At 52.4% G+C, this 11,537-nt stretch overlaps 1 long non-coding RNA gene across 1 annotated transcript in view; it reads left to right on the plus strand.

The window, feature by feature from the left end:
• The window catches only part of LOC116096697, a 7,032-nt gene extending 1,097 nt beyond the window's left edge, over positions 1 to 5,935 (plus strand). Inside the window, exon 2 of the long non-coding RNA XR_004121083.1 lies at positions 5,114 to 5,935. This is a non-coding gene — a long non-coding RNA (uncharacterized LOC116096697). The remainder of the gene's footprint in view (positions 1 to 5,113) is intronic.
• Positions 5,936 to 11,537: the final 5,602 nt, after the last annotated feature.

Below are 11,537 nucleotides of genomic sequence, written 5' to 3' on the forward strand. Positions count from 1 at the left end.
AAAAAAAAAAAAAAAAGGACTATGCTTTTGTGTTTGAGTATGACTACATTTGTTTGCTGTTTGTGTGCACATAGAGGTATATGAATAACGTCTGAAGCCACCCATGTATCACATTGTAGAGCTGTGTGCCCTTCAAGCAAGTCTATTTTTTTCAAGACTCTCACTAAGCCTTAGCCCTTCTCAGTCTTCTAGGCTGCCCAAGGCCCTTTGCCTGGCCTCTCAGACTCGGCTGGGAGTCCAAGCCCTTGGTTCTGGTTTCCTGTAGTATGGCTTATTCTTTCTACCATCTGAGCAAGCCTCTCTACGGCACCCCGCTGGTGGAGTGCCCTGTCATTCTAGGACAGTCAACCTTCCCTGAGGCCCTGCTCTTACTAAGAACCTGAGGCTAACAACTGTGCTGTCCCTGAAGAGCTGATGTGACATGCTCTGTGGACCAAGCAGTAGGCACCAATCTGCAGAGAGAATAGAATCCTGTATCAAAGCGAGGTGAGCTGGCTGGCTCGTGGCCGGCAAAGGCAAGAGCTGACATGCCTTACCAACTGAGTCCACCGAGTCCCAAGATCCACTTGGGAGAAGGAGACCAACTCCCACTAGGTGACATCTGACCCACACACACATCTGCTGACTCCTGTCTTTGCCCGGAAGATTCCTTTTCATTTCCAAAGCTTTGTTTGACCCTCTGCTCCCCCATGTACCCTTCTCTCTGGCCCAGTTCTCTATACTTTCGCAGGCATTAACTCTGAGTTGCTGATCACACCTCAGGACTTCCCAGTACCCTATCCTAGCACTTGTCTTTTTTTTTTTTTTTTAAGATTTATTTATTTTATGTATACGAGTACACACTGTTGCTATACAGATAGTTGTGAGCCTTTATCTGGTTGTTGGGAATTGACTTTTAGGACCTCTGCTTGCTCCGGTCAACCCCGCTCGCTCTGGTCGGCCCCACTCGATCCAGTAGACCCTGCTTGCTCAGTCCCTGCTAGCTCTGGCCCAAGGATTTTATTTATTATTTTAAGTAAAATAATAAATAAGTACACTGTAGCTGTCTTCAGACGCACCAGAAGAGGTGTCAGATCTCATTACAGGTAGTTGTAAGCCATCATGTGGTTGCTGGGATTTGAACTCAGGGCCTTCAGAAGAGCAGTCGGGTGCTGAGCCATCTCACCAGCCCCCTAGCACTTGTCTTAAGATGTCAAATTATTTGGGTGTCTGTCTTAATTAACCACAAAAATATCAACAAGGATAAGAACTGTGTGTATCATCCTAGACAACTGAGGCTCAGCACCCTGTGTGCTGCTGAATCAGGTGAAGATGGAGATGGCGAGGCCTGTGTAGAAGCAATAATAATGGCTCTTGAGTCTGTCAGGTAGTGAGAGTGGCGGCAATGGTCGGGGTAGTAGCAATGGCACATACACGTAGGTGTTTCTTGTTTCAAAGGCTGCACCTACTGCAGGACCCTGGAGAAGAGACTTGGCCCCTGGATGCCAAATATGAGAGAGGCAGGGTGATCTGGGAGTAAGAGGGACCCGTATGGTGGGCATTAACATGGCTATGCATTTGTACAGGTGGACGGGACATGACAGATGCACCACTGGTTAGCCTTGGGTGCCTTGTGATGCCACCCCTGCTTAAGTGGTGAGGTTTCCACTTAGCTAGAGCCTTGCAGGAGAGAGCATCCTAAGCAGGTATAAGGCCTGGCCTGGTTATCCCCTTCCACCCCCCAGGAACCTAGTAGGTAGCATGCGCTCTGCCACAAGATTCAGGTTCAATGCTGGTGCAGGCAGAGCAGCCTTGAGAACAGCGGGACGCACGGAGTGCATTCTAACAGAAGGCAGAGGAAGATTTTGCTCCTCCAGCCCAAAGCAGCTGCCTTCACCTCCTTCCTTCCCGAACTCAGCCAGGCAGCTGGAGGTGGCCTTGGGGACTGTGTCCCCTCTCTCCCCACCCCACCATGCTCCTTGCGGGCCAAGCACTATACAATGCTCCCTCTCATCCCGGTCCTTCAGCATGTGACAGGCCAGGAGCAGCTGAGAGAGCTTTGGGCATTCGGGGAGAGGGGATTTCCAGGGGTGTGGAAGGGTGCCCTGCTCTGCTCCCTGCTGACAATAGCGTCATGGGGTGCAGGGGGAGGGGAGAGCAGTGTGGCTTTTCCTGGTCACAGCTCAGGCTACCCCACTTCAGCAGACCCAGTGGCTAGTGCTGCTTCCAGGAATTTGTGGGGCAGCCCACCATAGACTGCATGCAGGCTCTTCCCTGGCCTGAGGGAGGTTCCAGCAGAAGGCTGCATGCATGCATGTAAGGCAAGAAACCTGGAACAAGGCCTGAAGGTCTTGAGAGAGGGAAGGGGAGGTTCCCTCAGGTCCTCCTGGCTCCCTTCCTGCTCTTCCCACCCTGCTAGAGGCACCTCTCTGGGAAGGGCCTTTCTGTTTGAAGTCTGAACAAAGGAGTGGGGGAAGCTAAAGTCAGTCTAGCCCCAGCTGAGGTGGGCTCCAGTCCCACGAAAGGATCCAGCTAGCTCAGGTCAGCTTCCCCGAGGCGCAGGACCTTGAACAAGTCACCCCGCTTCTCTTGGCCTGTCTGTAACTACCATGAATGTGTTCCCTATGATATCAGTTTTGACTATCTAGGATTAAAGCTGCCCATGCTGGACCACCTGTAACCTGAAGTCAGGTAGTGCCAGGCCCTGTGCTGGGTAGGGCCAAGGGAAGAACTATTTAACCCAGCTCCTGTCCTCAGGTACCCTGGATAGTAAAGTATAGTGATCCAGTCTGCCCCCAAGAACTCCAGACAGCCAATGCCCACCTGCCCAGTGACTCCAGCTTCCTCTCACCCCCTCAATGCTACTACTGCACATGGCACCTCAAGGAAGCTGCCCTTGATCTCCCCAAAGCATCTCTGTTATGCCTTTTCTTTGTTTTGGTTTAGTTTTTTCACACAAGGTCTTCTATAGCCCAGGCTGGCCTCCAACTTGCCATGTAGTGAAGATTAACTTTAAAATCCTGATCTCCCTGCCTCTACCAACCCAGTGACAGGATTGCAGTGCTGTGCCATCAGGCCTAACTCTGGTCTGGATTCCTGACCCTTCCTTATTTGTTCAATGACTCTCCGTTCCTAGCTTGCACACTCAGATTCTGAGGTTCAAGAATGAGACTTCTCTTCAGCCCCATTCAGTGCCTGGCATTACTAAGCATTTCAGAAACTAGGTAAGTCTTCCTTTTCTATCTAAACCCAAGGCAGGCAATACCATCACATCACAAGGGCTAGAGGAGATGCAGAAGGAGCGCCTGCCTCCTCTGTGAAAACCCACTCTACTATAGCGGCCAGAGCCCTGCGCCCAGGACATGGACCATGCCCTACGCTAAAAGTCTGGGTAGAGGCACCTACCCAAAGGAAAGAGCATCCCAAAAACAAATTCTCCTAAACTTAAATCTCTTAAGCAAAATGCTTTAAAATCTAGGAGTAGCAAAGAGGAGGACAGCGGGGTCTGAGAGGATGAACAGGAGCTCACTGGGCAGGAAAGTCAAGGCAAGTACATCCTAGGCAGAGGAAATGCGCATCCAAGGACAGCTTGTGAGCATTCGTGAAATGCTACTGAAAGGCAAACAGACCCAGCTTCAAGAAAAATGCGCCCAAAGACTATGTTTCAGAATGATACAGACTAATTAGCGGCTGAGCATGATGAGGCTCTGTACCTTTAATTCCAGCACTTGTAAGGCCAGCCTGTACTACATGGCAAGTTCCAGGCCAAATGGGGGGGCCGGGCAGACCCAGTGAGACTGTCTCATAAAGAGGAGGGGGGCTAGAGAGATGACTCAATGGTACTTGTTGCTCTTGCAGAGGACTCGGGTTCATTTCCTAGCACCCACATGTGGTGCACAACCATCAGTACCTCCAGTTCCAGGGGATCTAACACCCTAACACCCTCTTCTGACATCATGGGCACCAGACCCGCCCACATCATACACATACATATACATGCTGGCAAAAGTCATAAAGTAAATCAAAAAAGTTTTTTTTTTTTGGGGGGGGGGTTCATTTTCTATTTTCCCAGACAGGGTTTCTCTCTGTAGCTCTGGCTGCCCAGGAACTCACTCTGTAGATCAGGCTAGCCTCAAACTCAAGAGATCCTCCTGCCTCTGTCTACCAAGTGCTGGGATGACTCCACCAGTGCTCAACTAAAAAAATGTAAGGATGTAAGATTGACTGACTCCACTGGAGTGAAGGGTCTACTTTAAAAATAAACAAGCACAGGTAAAGAGATGACTTAGCTGCTAAGAGCACTGATTGCTCTTCCAGAGGTCCTGAGTTCAATTCCCAGCAACCACATGGTGGCTCACAACCATCTGTAATGGAACCCAATGCCCTCTTCTGATGTGCCTGAGGACATCGACAGTGTACTCACATACATAAAATAAATAAAATCTTTATAAAAAAATAGATAAGTAGATAGATAAAAATAAACAAAAACCCACCCTAGACTCTACAAACTCACACCAAGGACCGCCCTCGGGATGTGGAGTGGTCAAATGGAAGGCGAGGCGTTCCTAGGCTAGGAGCTCAAGCCTCTGCTAGGCTTGGCAGGGAGAAGGAGTTCTTGAATTCTCAGTGTCAAAGCCTATCTCTGCCCAAGGGACCCTGGAAGGACCACACACCTCTTGCCCAAAGCTGGTCCTTTTGAAAGCTCTTTTGCAAACTCTCCAGTTAGACTCTCATCTGCAGTCACATGACTCTGGGAAGTATGGCCTTTGAAAACTGTCACTACAGACATCACTTCTACAGACAAGGGCAAGGTTTCCTGTATCCCAGGCTGGCCTAACCTCCCTACGTAGCTCAAATGACCTTGAACTCCTAACACCTCCTGCAGCTACCTCCCAAGTTCTAGTCTTAGAGGTGTGTGCTACCACACCCAGTTCATTCTGGGATGGGGACAAGGGGGCACAGAGATCAGAGCCAGGGCTTCATGCATGCTGGGTAAACACATCCCTAGCCCCACACTACCTGTCTTGGCCTCAGTATTCCCAATCACTCTGAGCAACGGTTGACTGCATACCGAGGCCAACCGACCTTGAGCAACTGTTTTGCATCCTGAGGTTTTTCTCCACTATTCCTCCAGACACAGAGAAAAGCCTGGCCTGTCTGACTCGGGTCAGCTGTCCTGCTAATTCCCTTCTTCCACAAAATGCTCACTACCTCCAGGAAGTCTTCCCTGGTTGGCCACTGGACCTGTTCTGGCATCAGCCCCAGAAACACTTCATCTCTACACACTTGTCCAGGCGATCTTTCCAGAAAATTATGGACTCCTGTTCGCTGTTGCTTTTTCAACTTCCTCTTATGTCTGCCTCCTCCAGTGAGACAAGATGAGACTCCACCTTCTTTGACTCCACATCAGTCAGAATCGGCAAGCAGGTATGACTAAAACACGGATTAAAATGAACTGAACTAATTCCAGAGTCCTGGGCACCACACATCGGAAGCCTGCCACCACCCGCCTGAGCTCCACAATTCACAAAGACTTTGCATGTCTGTTACCTAAGTGGATTCTTGAACACCCCCTGGTTTTACAGATGAGGAAGGGCAGGCATGGCAAGGTGAATGGGCAGCCTGTGTCCTATAGCTTGAGAGAGACAGAAGAATTGTTCCCATGGGCCAGACTCCTGCCAGACTCGAACCCACTCTGGCCAGACTCGGCTAAGCTTATAAGCACAGACTAGCAGTCCCTTGCATTCCACACTGACTTCTCTTCCCTGTGAGTTTTATATCATCCCTAATGAGAACCTTGGGAAAAGGTCACAGGTCATCATGGCTGTGTCCAGAGGAAGGTCCCCTCTCTTTCCCAGGAGGCAAGGACAGAAGCTGTGAGCTCACAGCTGCTTGAACATTGTCATGGGTCTTCATAGCGATACGAGAATTAAACTCATTTGCCTGCCTCTCGGTACTTGCCCACTCTACCCTGTTTCCTCCATTCTCTCTGGGCTGCCTCTCTGGAGAGCGGGCTGCACGAGATCCTCAAGCCTCCCCCTGCGTCTTCTGGAGAATCGTTAGTTTTTGAGGCATCTGGCTTTGAATTTAAATCTGAGTTTGGTCAAATCATTCACCGTCATTAAGCCTCAGATATTTTTCTTTCCATGGGACCCCCGCCCCAACCCCAACCCCTAGTTTGAGATGAAGTATTGATATGTGGCCTAGGCTGGCCTCAAATTTACTCCCCTGCCTCAGCAACTCCAATGCTGGTGGTGTGCTGCCACCATGCCCGGCTCTGCAAATGGTATCTAGTGAGGGAATGGATGTAAGTCTCCTGACACATTCAGAGTCATCTATCAATGTCAGGTCTCCTCCTTTCTGCTAAGGCTGTGAGGGGAAGAAGAATGGGGGGGGGGGTGATGGGAGACTGCAGCTCAAAACTCCATTGCAAGCACCATCTCCTGGTTTACAGAAGAGCAGTAAGGGGAGCCGAGACCCGTGTCTCTCCATCTCTGCTTCTGAGAATGTGAGGACCCAATGAGCTTCCCACAGAGGCCTTTTAGTCCTTCCAGAAAAGCTCCTGGTCTAGCATCCCTCCTTCCCCGGTCTCCATTCTGATGGCCATCCGCCCTGAAAGAGTTAAGCCTCCAGCCTCCCCTTCCTGGCCAGTGGAGATTAGAGAGATCGGATTTATTTCTCTTCATAAACAGAAAAGAAGTTGGGCCAGGCAGGTGACAGGGAAACAATCAGAACAATTGGAGGCTGGAGCAAAAGGAGCAAGGTTGCCCTCAGAAGGACCTGGAGCCACCTGCACCCTTGGAAAGACAGCAGCTCAAGGCAGAGGGTGTCACCCATGCACGTGGACTCTGTGAGGCCGACCTGCTGCCCAGAAAGCCCGGTGCCACTCAATACCAAACACAAGACAGAAGGAGGCTAGGCCACTGGCCTGCCAAAGCCAGGCACTAACCTACCACTGCTGGAGTACTAACTAACCTACCACTCAGTTCCCGCAGCCCTCTGCCTCCAGGCTGGTCGCCTGCAAAAGAGAATCCCCTCCCGAAGGGAATCCCACTCCTCCACTATCCCGCCTGACCATCTGACCACAACCCACAACTGCTGTCTTTCTGACACAAGCTCTCCTAAGGCAGAGGGGAATGACTTCACCCTGAATCCCAGTGGGGAACCCTGAGACATACTTCTCTCCAGTTAGGGGCTGCAGAACACAGGGAAACACCCCTCAAGCAAACCTTCCCTCAGGGCTTGGCCCATTCATCTCAGTCCCTGCGCCCAAATTTCTATTTGTGGCTGGGCCACAAGGGAGCGGGGCCCTTATCCAAAAGGAAGATCGGCCGGAAGCAATCGCACAAGAGGCTTTCCAACCTCTTCCTGACCCCTAAAGTTCCTTCTTATTCGCCAGAGGTAGTTAAAGGACACTGAAGGTAATGTAAACACGGCTAGATGGGATAGGCCCTGACCCAGGCCATTCCCTCGACTTCAACACTTTAGCTTGGCAGTATAGGGAAGATAAACTTCCAGCAGCCGCTGATCTCTACCCCCTAGCAGAGAGTAAAGGTCTCCCCACCAAACTGAAGACAGAAACAGGTGAGGGAGAAGCCAAACAAGTGGCCAAAAGTACAGCGGCCTGAACAGGGATGTAAGTCTCCCTGTCTCTTTCTTCCCCGTCTCTCAGGCTTCCCATCCCTTAGGTTCCAGGGAGAGCCATGGGCTCAAAACTTCCAAAGACTAGGAAGCAGCTGCTGGGTTCACCTGGCACAGCGCAGGCGCAGGCTCTCCACTTCACTCGAGCCTCAGTTTCCCCATTTTCAACACAAGCAGGTTCCTACCAGAACTAGGGAGAGCAGTGAGTGAGGAGGAGCGGCCTCTGGGTTCAGGATGGTGATCTCACCGCCTCAGAGGTGGATGTTTGTGGTTTGGCCCAGGTAAAGGGGGGTAGGGGAGTGGAGACGGGAAAAGCTAACACAGCTAACAGCCTTAGGCAAAGGGCTCCAAGCTGAGTACTTTGAGGAGCTGGGAACCAGGATCTACCTGGAGGGCAAAAAAAAAAAAAAAAAAAAAAAACCTCCTGGAGTAGGCTGACCTTAAAGACCCAAAGAAACAGACACCCGCAAGACCCAAGGCCACCTGCCTCTCCCATTGGCTCCCGGCCAGTGTCAAATCTCTGACCCCCTGACTCAGCAGGGGGCAGAACCTGGGAGAAGCGAAGTGTCTTTCCACCAGGAGGGCCAGCCAGCCAGCCCTTCCTGCTTAAACTAGGGGATCCCTGCCCAGATTGGGGGCGGGGGGTTCTCTGCCCCTTAAAGTTGGATAGGCTGTGTCCCTGGAGCGGTGCAGGACCTATCTTGGGGTACCCTGGGCTCTTCACTTCCTCCAAAACCACTGCCTAGGAGACAAGCTGTCCACACACGACCGACCCCCCCCTTCCCCAGGGGACCCACCCTGCCACACCCTCGGCGCGCTCCAGCCAGGTGCCAGGCCAGCTCACCTCGGCTTTTGCCCTTGGCCCGCTTGGCCTTGTCGTCCGCTTTCTTAGCCCGCGGGGCGGCGGACTCGGCGCCCTCCGCCCCGGCCGCCTTCTTCTTGCGCCGTTTGCCCCGCAGCCAGCTGAAGGCGCGGCGGAGGCCGGAGCGGGACTTCTTCCTGCGTGGGGGGCCGCCGGGGCTCCCAGGCTCGTCGGCCGCAGGTGCGGCGGGGGGCGCGCGGGCTGCCATGGCGCGGGGCTTGGGGACGCGCGGTGCCGGCGGCGGGGGTCAGGCCCCCTGCAGCGCGGCGCCCATGCGCGGGGGCGGCCGCCGCTGGAGACGCGCCCGGAGGAAAAAAGTTTGGGCGGCGGAGGCCGAGCGATCGCTGCGGGGGCGGGGGCAGCGCGGGCGGGGCCGCCGGGCGGGCGGGGCGCGAGCGGCGGGAGCGGCCGTCGGGGGCAGGGGGGGCTGGGGGGACGGTAGCAGCGCAGCGACAAACCGCCCCTCCCCTCCCCGCTGGCTGTGCCCCGAGGGCGAGGTCCGGCTGCAGAAGAAGGGGTTCCTCGACCTCCCCTCCCCGATCCTCGAGGGTCTATCTCTCGGAGGATCCCCGAGGAAGTTCGGGATTCGTAAGGCCGGAAAGGGCAGCGACGCGCTGGGCTTGGACCACCCGGTGTCTCTTATGGTTGGGGAAGACTTTTTCCCAGACACCTAGGACCTGTGGCAGGCATTCCCCTGGCTCAGGACCACAGCGGGACCCAGCCTCCAGCAATTGCTCTGTATTCTTGATTGTTCCTGATTCATTCCAGAGTGCCTAGAGTGGGATGATCAGGCCTCAGTTTACCCTTAACGGGGCTGTGATTCCCCCAGGGCACTCATATTAAGACTCAGGCTTTCCCACTGAGATGCTCCACTAAGATAAATAAGGGTGGGTCTTGAGGTAGATGACTACTGAGTGCCTGGGGAAGCTGGTAAGAGAAAGCCTTTAGAAGTCTGGAAAATGCTGTGTTCATTTCCTTACTGGCCTCTGGTACTGTATTATAGCTGACCAAGCCCTTTTATATCTCTGATTTTACAAGCTGTGAGGAAAGCAAAGTAGGGAATGTTTCCCTTTAGGACAGAAGGGAGAGTGAGGCCAGGAGGGTATCAAAGGCTGCATTCGATGCTCATCTCTGCCTAGAGGCTAGCAAACCTCCGTGGTCCCCGAAGAGTCTCACAGTTAGAGTTGAGAGTTATCTAGCATTATCAACTTGACACTTGTCACATAGCTTTCTAGGGTCCTAGTCTGCATAAGGACAGGAACAGGAAGGAACCTGATCGCTCAGCCTAATCTGCCCTGGCACACAGTAGACCTCACTCTAACGTTGTAAGAGGACTACAGCGCAGAGAGATCTGTCCTGCTCCAGACCCTGAATGTCCACAAGGCTCCCAGCTATGGTGAACCTGGGCCCTGAGGCAGATCACCTACTACCCACGCTGAGCCTCAGGCAAAGGGATAAAGTAAGTTTGCATGTATTCAGAAGTGGGAAGACAAAACACTCTGGCTTTTTGTTTATTTGTTTCCCCTCGTAAACAAGTCTTTTCTGAATACCAGCCACACCCAGCAGGAGGAGGGGGAAGGTAGATAGGAGATCTAACAGCCAGTCTTGACTGGCTTTTGGAGGGGGTGGTCATGAGAGCGTTCATTATTCCTGCCCAGTACCCACTCTTTCAATACTCTCTTCCCTGCAGCAGAGCTTGGCTGTGTAATCGGTAAGACCTCTTGCTCAGCTGTCATACCGTCACTGATGGTCCTCCTATGTAAGCTGCTACCACCACCACCACCACGCCTGGCTGCAAAAAAAAAAAAAAAAAAAAAAACTTGCTCTCGGGCTTGAGAGATGACTCGGTGGTTAAGAGCACAGGCTGCTGTTCCAGAGGACTCAAGTTCAATCCCTAGCACCCACATGGCAACTCACAAATCTGTAACTCCAAAGGCTCTGATACCCTTATACAGACACATGCAGACCAAACACCAATGTACAATTTAAAAGAAAAAAAAAAAAAGCTGCTAACCTGGGCTTGTAGGGACACACAGAGACTGGATCAAACAACCAGGGAGCCTGCATGAGACTGACCTAGGCCCTCTGAGGATATGTCACAGTTGTTTAGCTTGACCTTCTTGTGGGACTCCTAACAGTGGGACAGGGGCCCAGTGGGGAGCAGGGGCTGTCTCTGACTCTTTCTTTTGCCTGCGTTTGAGACTCTTTTCCTCATATTGAGTTGTCCAGCCTTAATGTGAGGGATGTGTTTAGTCTTACTACAACTTGATGTGCCGTGGTGTTTGGTTGATATCCATGGGAGGCCCTTCCTTTTCTGGATTGAAATGGAGGGAGAGTGGATGGGGAGGAGGGCCTGAGGGGAGGGGGGAAGGGAGGGAGGAAAGGGACACTGCAGTCAGGATATAAAAAAATAAGAAAGACTTATATGATTTTTTTTGTTTGTTTGTTTTTCAAGACAGGGTTTCTCTGTATAGCCCTGGCTGTCCTGGAACTCACTCTGTAGACCAGACTGGCCTCGAACTCAGAAATCTGCCTGCCTCTGCCTCCCAAGTGTTGGGAGGTGTGAGCCACCACCTCCTGGCTGATTTATATGATTTTTTTTAAAAAGGGCATCACTGCTCTCCATGAGCTTGTAGCTGGGGTTCTAACACAACGGCAGAGTGCTTGCCCCTCGTGTCTGAGGCCCTGGGTTCACCACTGCACCCATCAGTCAGAGTGCTTGCCGCTAAGCACAGAGCCCTGCTCTCCAGCCCCAGCTTACCAGCTCTTTATAAACCTGTGGTAGTGTTGTGTGGACCCCAGCATTCAGGAGGTGGAAGCAGAAGGGTCAGTTCAAGATCATCCTGGGCTACACAGTGAGTCTGAGGCCCAGCCTGAACTGGAGGAGAACCTGGGTGGGTGGGGCAATAACAGGGTGTTCTAACCAGAGTTCAGGGCCATATGTGACTCCATAAATCCGGGTTAAGGCTCCTCTCATACCAGAATCCTCAGGAATTAACCCACAGATCAGAACCCCTGATTCGGAGGAAATGGAAAGAGTACAGAAAAGTCAAGG

Source organism: Mastomys coucha, unplaced genomic scaffold (assembly GCF_008632895.1).
Source record: "Mastomys coucha isolate ucsf_1 unplaced genomic scaffold, UCSF_Mcou_1 pScaffold18, whole genome shotgun sequence".
NCBI classification, from domain to species: Eukaryota; Metazoa; Chordata; class Mammalia; order Rodentia; family Muridae; genus Mastomys; species Mastomys coucha.